A 1,091-nucleotide genomic window follows, 5' to 3' on the forward strand; every position below is an offset into this window, starting at 1 on the left:
TAAACAAGAGCGTCATGCATATTGTCATACGTCACCTGTTGTAGCAAATAATTTCCATGACTCGTTTTATTGACATGGCCGCTATGTCAGGAAGTTGGATTAATAAAACAGATCACCAAAAACAAAATTTTGTAACATCACAGTACACAATGCGGCTGGAATATTGAATGCGCTAATCGTGAGTTACTTTATCTTCGGTAGAAAATATTTTAACATCTCGTAATTGCAAAATGAACCGTACAGACATTTTTAGATAAGTTCTTAAGAATAACCTCTTATGAATGACAGTCGACAGATATATAATGAAATATCAGTGATGAGCTGTTGATTGCCTTCGGTCCAGATTTGGGATATTAGAGAGTATTTCAAATTTAACAGTGAGCGATATCCTTGGACATATTGTTTTCAAGAGTCATACGGAAGAGAAATAATTGCATTATCAATTCTATATATGCATTTTCTTTGCACAAATATGACATAAACGAGTCTGTGTCTTGCTTTTTCAACTGATAAAATTGTGTTAGTATTAGATGATCGTCAGAATGCTCTCTGTGAAATAATTAATACACCCATTACCACGGGTATTATATCGAGTACTGTCCTTATAAAATATATTGAAATTCTAAACGCGTGGCCAATAAATTAATTTATTTAGTAAGAAATAACTTCACGAACATAATAGATACAATTGTGATTAAATATTTGGCTCCCGATATATACAAAACTACTATATTTTAATATCTTCCAGGTATCAAGATATTCCAGGTTATCATCACTGAAGTTTTCATAAAACAGAACTGTAAACTTGCAAATCTAAGAAAATGCAAGCTGTATTTATTACTGACCATTTTTGAAATGAGTTCTGTTCTGACCTTTTCGCTTTTGAATATCGACCTATGCTCAGAGGATAAAGATCTTGATCTCACCCTTCCAAAGCCGAAGCTCCTCCCTAAGGTCGTTCGGTAAGGAAGCTCCGCCTTCTTCCTTTAAGCCCAAGGTATATATAAGTCGACTTTACCTGCTACGGTACCATACCTGGTGTTCCATAGAGAAGCTACCATGAAGGTTGTGAGTACATTATGAAGAAAAGT

This window comes from Penaeus monodon, chromosome 32, assembly GCF_015228065.2.
Source record: "Penaeus monodon isolate SGIC_2016 chromosome 32, NSTDA_Pmon_1, whole genome shotgun sequence".
In the NCBI taxonomy this organism is placed as follows: Eukaryota; Metazoa; Arthropoda; class Malacostraca; order Decapoda; family Penaeidae; genus Penaeus; species Penaeus monodon.